This window comes from Colobus angolensis, unplaced genomic scaffold, assembly GCF_000951035.1.
Source record: "Colobus angolensis palliatus isolate OR3802 unplaced genomic scaffold, Cang.pa_1.0 Scaffold185, whole genome shotgun sequence".
NCBI lineage: Eukaryota > Metazoa > Chordata > Mammalia > Primates > Cercopithecidae > Colobus > Colobus angolensis.
Window position 1 is genome coordinate 941,452 of NW_012114988.1, and position 10,073 is coordinate 951,524.

Here is a 10,073-nt window from a genome sequence, read left to right on the forward strand (position 1 = left end):
AGGAGAATGGTGTGAACCCGGGAGGCGGAGCTTGCAGTGAGTCGAGATCGTGCCACTGCACTCCAGCCTGGGCGACAGAGCGAGACTCTGTCTCAAAAAAAAAAAAAAAGATACTCCAGGCAATGTGGCTTTTCTCCAAGTTGGATGGGGAGATAGGAGGAAGTAACCTGAACCAGGAATTCTTGCCATCAGTAAGGCAAAAGAATGACTTCTCTTCTCACTCAATTCAACGGACCCTGAAACCTTTCCCTCACCCGAAAAAACAAGCTTTGCTCAAGCCCAGTCACACTCAACAAGCTCCCCCACCAAGACCTGAGAAATGAAACCCCCGCCCACCCTGCCCCTCCCCGGCCCCTCCTCTGCTTCCCACAAGCAGCGCGAGCCCTGGTGTCTCACCAGGTCCAGCTCAAAACGAATGAACTCTAGCCCGGACACCAAGGTCAGGAAGAGCGTCAGGTGATCGTGGCTGCAGACCAGGGCATTCCTGTAAGACACGAGAAGCCACGATGGTGCCGCTGGGTCTGTTGACCAGCCTGGCCTGAGCTTACCAACATGCCAGCTGTGTTGAAATTTGACACGTGATGTCTCCCACCTTGGAAGGCACCCAGATCGCCCACCACCCTCTCAGCGATCTCCTACTGGGTTAGCAGCCACACTGCACTGTCCTGCCAGTGTCTTCAGAGATGGACAAGCACAAGGCTTGTCAGGCTCTCAGCAGCTGCTGTACACACTCTGTTCCTGCAGCAACCCCAGCAAAGCCTGAGCCAAAGCTTGGGCACTGGTCAGGTCTGAAGCCTGGGAGGAGGATCAGGGAGCAGCAGAGACCCAAACTGGACCCAGGAGCCCAGATGGGACACCGGTGCTCCCAGCGAAGGCCACCCAGCTACCGGCAAGGTTCTAATGGCTCTCTGGCATCACTGATGTGGCACACTGTGCTGTCTGCATGACAAGAGCCTTTGGGAGGTGGCTGAAGGGGAGCTCTGAGGCTAGGGGAGACAGACCATCCCAGACACTCACTTGACGTAGTACTTATGCAGCAGACCCAGGTTCTCCTGGAACAACCGCAGGTAGCTCTCCAAGGAGTTCTCGTTGAGGGCCAGGTACAGCCAGGCACGGCCTGCAAACAAAGGCAGGAGTAACCAGCAGGAAGGCCTGTCAGAGTGCTGGCTTTTATTTGCCAAGCAAGGGCAGAAAGGAAAGAAAGAGCAGGTCAGGGGACCAGGCACTTCAGCAGCCTTCACGCTTGGTGGGGTACCATAACCCCTGAGTGCTTTATTTTCCTAGTCAGACCTTAGCATGTAGCTGGCCAGGAAATTCTGATAAAGAGGGCAGACTGCATACTTCAGATAGGTCAAGAAACAACAGGATCCTGCACTGATCCTGTAGGTAACGGTGATCCCGGCTCAGGGAGAGAAACCAGACTCCACAGCACGTGCGCAGGCTGGCATTCCACAGGAGTCCAGCTCTCGCTGGCAGCTCGCCCTCCTTCCCATCACTGCTGCGCCAAAAAACCATCATATGCAGGGAGAAAAGAGGCCTCATGGAGGGGGCTGGCATTTTATACATTTATTTTTTATCTATTACTATTCTTTTATTTTTTGAGACAGAGACTCCGTCACCCAGGCTGGAGTACAGTGGTGTGATCATAGCTCACTACAGCCTTAAATTCCTGGGCTCAAGGGATCCTCCTGCCTTACCCTTCCAAAGTGCTGGGATTATAGGCATGAGCCACTATGCCCAGCCATTTTCCTAAATCTTTAGAGATAGGGTCTCACTCTTTCTTCCAGGCTGGAGTGCAATGCTGTGGTCATGCCTCACTGCAGCCTCAAACTGCTGGGCTCAAGTCATCCTCCCATCTCAGCCCCTGAGTAGCTGGGACTACAGGTGTGTACCAAGACATCCACCTAATTTTTAAATTTTTGTAGAGATGGGGTCTCATTGTGTTGCCCAGGCTGGTCCAAACTCCTGGCCTCAAGCCATCCTCCCTCCTCAGTCTCCCAAAATGTTGGAATTACAGGTGTGAGCCACCATGCCTGGCCTGGTGCTGGCATTTTAACACCCCACTGCTACTGGGCACCACCAGGGAATGAGCCTCCCAGGGCTGACCCTGAGGCTAAACCTGGGACACAGCCCCAAGCTACCCACAGAGAAGGTGGAGCTGGTCCCTTCCCCAGCATCTCCTTGTGACTACTCACTGCGCCCCAGGTTGGTGGCCACGTGCTGCAGCACCTCGATCTGCTTGATGGCCTCTCTCCGAGTGAAATGCACCACAAGCACCCAGTAGCCAGAGGAGAGGTCTTGCAGTCTGAGGAAACAGGAGAGGAGCTGCTGTGACCTGCATGGGGCCACCCTGGGAAGCTGCAGTCGGCTGGTCCAGCAGTGAGCGCAAGGCCGGAAGTGATGGATCCCCAGCAGGTCTCCCAGGCACCCAGCACACCTTCACACCATCATGTCATTTGTGGCGAATCTTCCCCCCATCACTTATGTCTACCCAGAGATGATTTACTGGGGTAACTACAGAGAGACTGTGGCCCACTTGAATGGGACAAATCCCTTTCTGCCAAAGGGAGAGAAGGAAGAAAAGGCAGACAAGCTAAGGGTTTCTCTGTGGAGGCTACTCATGGCCTGGGTTGTGCTCCGTGGTCTTTGGAAACTTCCTCCACCTTACCCGTACAGCAGGGCGTGGTCCAGGTGCTCACACAGACGCTGCAGGACCTTGTCATGGTTCCGGATGGCAGGGGTCTCATCCTCACATGCAGCAAAATAGCTCTGCAACTGAAAGAAAAAGAAAATCCCCTCCAAATCAGAAATAGATTAAGAGGAGGGCTACAGAAGTTCTGGAATCAAGAAGGTAGCTAAAAAAAAAAAATAGTTAAATGGTGTATCTACAATGACCAACAGAGATGTCTACCTCAGGGGCAGCTCTGGCACTGGAGGTTCCAGCAGGCAGTGGCTGTATCGTTACAGCCCAGTCCCCAAGAGGCATACAGTCAGCAGTCCGCACAGTGACAACTTGAGGCTGGAGGGATCCACAATCCATGCATAGGTCTCAAGTGGTGGCAAGCTTCAGGTCAGGGCCAGAGCACAGCATAACTCCAGGAGCACTACGTATAGTGCTGTCTAGATCGATGCCACACAAACCCAGAGTTGGGGCATTGATACAGAGAGCACTAGACGCATTTTCCTCCCATTGTCAACAGACCTTTAAACTTTGTTATTTTTTCTTGCCCTGTTGAAAAATTTTTAATTTTGATGTAGTCAAATCTGTCAGTCTTTTCCTTTATAGTTTCCCATTTTTCCCAGTTATATATTAGAAAAGTACCTTGTTTTCTTTTCGGTTGTTGTTTTATTGAGACAAAGTCTTGTTCTGTTGCCCAGGCTGGAGTGCAGTAGCATGATCTCGGCTCACTGAAGGCTTCGCCTCCCAGGTTCAAGTGATTCTCCTGCCTCAGCCTCCCAAGTAGCTGGGATTACAGGTGCCCACTACCACGTCCAGCTAATTTTTTATCTTTAGTAGAGACAGGGTTTTGCCATGTTGGCCAGGCTGGTCTCAAGCTCCTGACCTCAGGTGATTCACTCACTTTGGCCTCCCAAAGTGCTGGGATTATAGACGTGAGCCACTGTGCCCGGCCTGTTTGTTTTGAGACAGGGTCTTGCTCTGTCACCCAGGCTGGAGTGCAGTGGTGTGATCACAGCTTGCTGCAGCCTCAACCTCCTGAGTTCAAACAATCCTCCTTCATATCACAGTGGCCCCACTTGTAGCTACCCTCTGCATACACTAAGGGCCGATGGACTGGGACACCTGCCCCACCAGCCTTCTTGCCAGCCTTCTTGACATGACTAGAATTGCCTGCAGAACCTGACAAGGCTGGATATGGATCTAGGTGCAGGCAAGGCTCATGTTAAGCCCTACGCCAAGAAGGACACCAGTGTTCCTGGGCTGGGATGATAAAAGGAGATTTGGACAGTAGGTGAGATGAATTGCAGCAATGTGCAAACCCCACCAGGCTGGTGAGGGCAAGGGCAGCTCCATCAGCCTAGTTAAGGACAAGAAAGCCCAGACACTGGACTGAGTTCACTGCAACCGCAGTTACAGAGAGAGGGCCCCTTTCAAGCACAGCTCTAGGAGAAAAGTCTCTCCAAGCTCATGTTAGCCATATCCTGTTCTGCTACTGCCCTTCCAATGGCCAGAAGGGAGTGGAACACAAGAAAAGAGCACAGATGCCTGATCCTGATCTCAGGTTTAAGCTCTTGGGACAAACATATTCTCAAGTGTTTTCTGGAAGCAGTGGTAGAGACGGCCACAGCAGGCAAGATACATCACCACATCAACAAGCATGTGCTCTTGGAGAGAGGCCAACAATTCAGCTCCCACAACAAAAATAGCCTCTCTTCTCTGCAGCCCGGAACAAGCCTGGCAGGCCTGTCAGCCAGGACAAACCTCAGTCCTGCAGGGTCTTCCCTTCCCTTCCTCCCAGAGGCAGGCAAATCAGAGGACCACAGGGAAAGATTTCTAGAGCTGAAAGAAAGAGCAATAAGCCTGCAAAAACTGCACAGTCTCTCTCAGCAATAGCTGGAAACATTATTGCACACTTCAGTATTAAGTACGACCACACTGGGGTAGAGCTTTTTCTTTTTTTTTTTTTTGAATTTCAAAATCTGAGTAAATCTGAGATCAGAGAGCCTACAGACAGATGTTAGAGCTAGAAGGATCCTTAGAGGTCTAGTGCAACGTTCTCATTAAAAAAACCAAAACAGGGCTGGGTGCGGTGGCTCATGCCTATAATTCCAGCACTTAGGGAGGCCGAGGCAGGCGGATCATGAGGTCAGGAGATCGAGACCATCCTGGCTAACACGGTGAAACCCCGTCTCTACTAAACAAAATAGAAAAAATTAGCCAGGCATGGTGCCTGTAATCCCAGCTACTCAGGAGGCTGAGGCAGGAGAATGGCGTGAACCCAGGAGGCGGAGCTTGCAGTGAGCCGAGATTGTGCCACTGCACTCCAGCCTGGGCGACAGAGCGAGACTCCGTCTCAAACAAACAAACAAACAAAAACAGAATATTATTCATTTACCCACATGGAAAAGAATGTGTATGTGTGTGTATTTACAGAGAAGAGGTTAAGTCCCTCAATATGGTTTTTAGTTAAGTGACAGACCCAAGGCTGGAACTCAGACTCCTTTCTCAGGCTAAGATACCTTTAAAGAAAAATTATTCTGAAAACATTTGCTCATTGTAAAAATGCAAACAATACAGAGGTGTGTATAAAGAGTAAAGGCCCCCTGCTCCCATTTACTATTGCCAGCAGCTTGGTGTGCACGTATCTCCCCAACTCTTTTCCTATGTACACAGACCTAAGAAAAAAAGAAAAAAGAAAAAAAGGAATGCCAGGAGTGGTAGCTCATGCCTGTAATCTTAACACTTTGGGAGACCCAAGCCAGGAGGATCCTTGAGGCCAGGAGTTTGAGACCAGCCTCAGCAACATAGCGAAACACTGTATCTAAGAAAAAAAAAAGAAAAAAAATTAAAAATTAGCTGGGTGTGGTGGCTCACGCCTATAATCCCAGCACTTTGGGAGGCGAAGGCAGGCAAACCAGTTGAGGACAGGAGTTTGAGACCGGCCTGGCTAACATGGTAAAACCCCATCTCTACTAAAAATACAAAAATTAGCTGGGTGTGGTGGTGCATGCCTGTAATCCCAGCTACTTGGGAGACTGAGGCAGGAGAATCGCTTGACCCCGGGAGGTGGAGGTTTCAGTGAGCCGAGATTGCACCACTGCACTCCAGCTGGGGCGAAAAATAAAAATAAATTAGTTGGGCATGGTAGCATGCACCTATAATCTCAGCTACTTGGGAGGCTGGGGCAGGGGTCAGGGGGAGGTATCCCTTGAGCCCAGGAGTTTGAGGCTGCAGTAAGCTGTAACAGCACCACTGCACTCCAGCCTGGAGCAAGAACTTGTCTCAAATAAATAAATAAATAAATAAATAAGGAAAATAAGATCATGCTATATTCATTCTGAAACTTGCTTTGCCTTTAAGGAATATCCATGTATATTTCCATATCATTATGAGGCACCATACTTCAACCGTTGTTAAATATGGATATCATATCCAGTTCCTGGACATCGCACATAATATTGCAGTGACCATCGTGCGGTCCTGTGTAGATGCTTCTGTATGGTGAGTGTTTGCAAGGGGAACTGCTAAGCCAAGGGACAAACACATTTACAGTCCGCCTGGGACCTGCCACCTGCCCGTCTAGAATGTATGACTGATTTACACTCCCACCATGCTGGTCAACACTCGATATAATTAGTCTCATTTTTTCCAGTCCATTTGGTGACAAATAGTACCTGTTTTCTCTTCCTCTAGGAACGTGTTTCTCTTCTTCTAGGAACTCGGTATTCACAGCCTTTGCCAATCTTCCACTGGCTGCTTGTGTTTTTGTTTTTGTTATTATTTGTTGCAGCTCTTTAAGGATTTAACCTAATGTGTTGTTATGTATTATGTTCCCCCCCATTATCAACTGACCTTTAAACTTTGCTTATGTCATTTTTTTCCCTATTGAGAAATTTTTAATTCTGATGCAGTCAAATCTGCCAGTCTTTTCCTTTACAGTTTCCCATTTTTCCCAGTATAAGATTACAAAAGTGTCTTTTTTCTTTCTTTCTTTCTTTCTTTTCCTTTTTTGTGAGATGGAGCCTCACTCTGTTGCCCAGGCTGGAGTGCACTGGCACAATCTCGGCTCACCGCAACCTGCGCCTGCCGGGTTCAGGCAATTCTCCTGCCTCAGCCTCCCAAGTAGCTGGGATTACAGGCACCTACGACCACCCCTGGCTAAGTTTTATATGTGTTAGTAGAGATGGGGCTTTGCCATTTGGCCAGGCTGGTCTCGAACTCCTAGGCTCAAGAGATCCGCTCACCTCAGCCTCCCAAAGTGTGGGGATTATAAGCATGAGCCACCACGCTTGGCCACAAAAGTGCCTTTTTTCTTTTATGGTTTTAGGACAATTTGGTTTTGGTTTTTATGTTTAGATTTTGTTTGTTTCACTGCTGGTTTTTCGTCCTCTTATGTTTTTATTTATTTTACTTTATTTTTATTTTTGATAGAGACAGGGTCTCCCTATGTTGCCCAGGCTGGTCTTAAACTCCTAGGCTCAAGGAATCCTCCTGCCTTGGCCTCTCAAAATGCTAGGATTACAGGGATGAGCCATTACACCTGGCCAGGTTCCCTTATGTTTAGATCTTTATATACGGCATGAGGTAAGGATCCAGTTTCACCACGTTGGCTAGGCTAGTCTCGAACTCCTGACCTTAGGTGATCTGCTTGCCTTGGCCTCCCAAAGTGGTCCACGGCGCCCAGACCTCGTTTTATTAATGTTAATTAATGGTCCAGCTCTCCCTAATCCTCCCACCTCAGCCTGCTGGGTAGCTGAAACTACAAGTGCATGCCACTATGCTTGGCTGATTTGTGATGTAATATGCCCCTTTCAAAACTACTTTGTGTTGTTGGCCTATTATATATTCCTGTGCTGGTCCTCCATTTAAAATTTTTAGTTCATTCAGCATTTTGGTATGGGCAGAACAAGTCCACCCCAAACCCTTCAACATTCTTTTTCAAAACTGTTTTGGTGGCCGGGTGCAGTGGCTCACACCTGTAATCCCAGCACTTTGGGAGCCAAAGCAGGCAGATCACCTGAGGTCAGGAGTTCGAGACCAGCCTGGCCAATATGGTAAAACTCCATCTCTACTAAAAAAAAATATATAAAAATTATTCGCGTGTGGTGGCCCATGCCTGTAATCCCAGCTACTCGAGAGGCTGAGGCAGGAGAATTGTTTGAACTCGTAAGGTGGAGGTTGCAGTGAGCCGAGATCATGCCACTGCACTCCAACCTGGGCGGCGAAGTGAGAATCTGTCTCAAAACAACAACAACAACAACAACAACAACAGCAGCAGCAGCCCTGTTTTGGCTGTTCTAGTACATTATTTTAATCAAATTTCACCACAATTCTCTTCTGGATTCGTACTAGAATTATACTGAATCCAGAGATCATTTGGGGGAGGAAATAATACTGCAATATTGAGTCTTCCTATCCAGGAACATGGAATCTTTTCCCCATTTATTCAGGTCTTCTTTTATATCCTTTGGTAATTTTTATAGCTTTCTTTAGATATGTCCCGAACATTTATTTCCAGGAGGCTTGCATATCTACACATGGTATTATGAGTTAGGAAGTAATCTGTGCCTTGAAACAATTTCTGCAAAAAGTACAGTACAAAGAGTGTATATGCCATGGTGGTGGAGAGAGAAGGCTCAGTAGGCAGGAAACCCGGGTCCAAAGTGTGGCTCTACGACTGCAGAGGTAGGCACCTTTGGCAAATTACTTAACTCTTTAACCCTCATTTTTTCTCATCTGCAAAATGGGTTATAAAATGACTATTTAGACCTGAGCTGTCCAATAAAGTAGTCACTAGCCACATGTGGCTATTTAAATTTAAATTAATTAAAATAGGCCGGGTGCGGTGGCTCACACCTGTAATCCCAGCACTTTGGGAGGCAGAGGCGAGTGGATCATTTCAAGTTGGGAGTTCGAGACCAGCCTGGCCAACATGGTGAAACCCCATCTCTTCTAAAAATATAAAACTTAGCCAGGCGTGGTGGCATGTGCCTATAATCCCAGCTACTCAGGAGGCTGAGGCATGAGAATTGCTTGAGCCCAGGAGGTGGAGGCTGCAGTGAGCTGAGATCGTGCCACTGCACTCCAGCCTGTGGGACAGAGTGGGACTCTGTCTTAAAAAAAATTTTAAGGCCGGGCGCGGTGGCTCAAGGCTGTAATCCCAGCACTTTGGGAGGCCGAGACGGGCGGATCACGAGGTCAGGAGATCAAGACCATCCTGGCTAACACGGTGAAACCCCGTCTCTACTAAAAACACAAAAAAAACTAGCCGGGCGAGGTGGCGGGCGCCTGTAGTCCCAGCTACTCCGGAGGCTGAGGTAGGAGAATGGCGTAAACCCGGGAGGCGGAGCTTGCAGTGAGCTGAGATCCGGCCACCGCACTCCAGCCCGGGCGACAGAGCAAGACTCCGTCTCAAAAAAAAAAAAAAAAAAAAAATTTTTTTAAATTAATTAAAATAAAACAAAATTTAAAATTCAGTTCCTCAGTTGCACTAGCCACATTTCAAATGCTCAATAGCCACATGTGGGTAGTGGCTAGTGTATGGGATAGTGCAGATACAGAACATTTCCATGATGTAGAAAGTTCTATTGGACAGTACTGATTTGGAGAATAAAATGATAAAATGCATGCAAAAGGCTTAGCATAGGTTTGGTAAGCAGCAAGTGTTTGACAAACACTCGCTGAGATTATGAACAATAACAAACCCATATTCTTGGTCAAACCAATGACATACACAGTTAAACCTAAGTTCAAGTGCAAAGAAGACCTGAGGATGTATCTGCTATCAATAGCTAATATTCTGTTTACTGGGTCACAAGTTCAAAAAAAAAAGTTATTATTATTATTATTTTTTTGGAAACAGGTCTCACTCTGTTGCCCAGGCTGGAGTGCAGTAGTACAGTCACAGCTCACTGCAGCCTCAACCTACCGGACTCAGGTGATCCTCCCTGCTCAGCCTCCCAAATAGCTGAGACCACAGGTATGTACCACCACACCTGGCTTTTTTTTTTTTTTTTTTTTTCAGACGGAGTCTTGCTCTGTCGCCCGGGCTGGAGATGGAGTCTCTCTCTGCTGCCCAGGCTGGAGTGCAGTGGCATGATCTTGGCTCACTGCAACCTCCACCTCCCGGGTTCAAGAGATTCTCCTGCCTCAGCCACCCGAGTAGCTGAGACTACAGGTGCGCACCACTATGCCCGGCTAATTTTTGTATTTTTAGTAGAGACGGGGTTTCACTATGTTGGCCAGGCTGGTCTCAAACTCCTCGTGATCTACCACCTCGGCCTCCCAAAGTGCTGGGATTACAGGCGTGGGCCACCACGCCCAGCTAAACACTCTTTTACGGCAGGTTGATAAAGATTTCACATGATCTCAGGGGACAAGGAGATCTGGAATC

General features: G+C 48.3%; 1 protein-coding gene across 1 annotated transcript in view; it reads right to left on the reverse strand.

The window, feature by feature from the left end:
• Positions 1-2,769, reverse strand: part of PLEKHM2 (pleckstrin homology domain containing, family M (with RUN domain) member 2) — a 19,006-nt gene extending 16,237 nt beyond the window's left edge. Inside the window, exons 1-4 of the mRNA XM_011939906.1 lie at positions 2,669-2,769; positions 2,196-2,305; positions 1,018-1,117; positions 397-484 (exon numbers count right to left, since the gene is read on the reverse strand). The gene's annotated coding sequence lies outside the window, so the exon portion shown is untranslated. The remainder of the gene's footprint in view (positions 1-396; positions 485-1,017; positions 1,118-2,195; positions 2,306-2,668) is intronic.
• Positions 2,770-10,073: the final 7,304 nt, after the last annotated feature.